At 44.2% G+C, this 703-nt stretch overlaps 1 pseudogene; it reads left to right on the forward strand.

The window, feature by feature from the left end:
- Window positions 1–316: 316 nt before the first annotated feature.
- LOC137063206 (5S ribosomal RNA) lies at window positions 317–433 on the forward strand (annotated as a pseudogene).
- Window positions 434–703: the final 270 nt, after the last annotated feature.

The raw sequence follows: 703 nt of genomic DNA on the forward strand, positions 1-703 counted from the left end.
TTCACAACACTTTTACTTTTAACTCAAAGTAATTTAAAGCAACTTCATTTTTTATGTTATACAAGATTCAATATCAAAGATTACATTTTTTAAAGCCAGTTAAATATAATATTATTTAAGTTGACTTGTGCAGGCCAATATTTGGGGAAAAAAAAAACCCCATTTGTCTACCAAATCAAAGTCAAGTGGTGAACCCTTGCAGACCCTCATGACTCACGTCCTGAATTTGCCAAGTGAGACACGTTCCTGGGTCAACATATTTTGCTGATCCTGGAACAACATTACTGTATAAAATGTGTATCCTATCCCTACCCTAGCCAGCAGCCATATCACCCTGTAGCCCAAGACTGGTTTCCCACTGAAGCTAAGCAGGGCTGAGCCTGGTCAGTACCTGGATGGGAGACCAACTGGGAAAACCAGGTAGCTGCTGGTAGAGGTGTTAGTGAGGCCAGCAGGGGGTGCTCACCCTGTGGTCTGTGTGGGTCCTAACACCCCAGTATAGTGATGGGGACACTATACTGACAAAGATTACCGTCCTTCAGATGAGACGTTAAACCGAGGTCCTGACACTCTGTGGTAATTAAAAATCCCAGGATGTTCTTCGATAAAGAGTAGGGGTGTAACCCCGGCATCCTGGCCAAATTTGCCCACTGGCCTCTGTCCATCATGGCCTCCTAATCTTCCCCCTATCCTGATTGGCTTA

This window comes from Pseudorasbora parva, chromosome 23, assembly GCF_024679245.1.
Source record: "Pseudorasbora parva isolate DD20220531a chromosome 23, ASM2467924v1, whole genome shotgun sequence".
Lineage (NCBI taxonomy): Eukaryota > Metazoa > Chordata > Actinopteri > Cypriniformes > Gobionidae > Pseudorasbora > Pseudorasbora parva.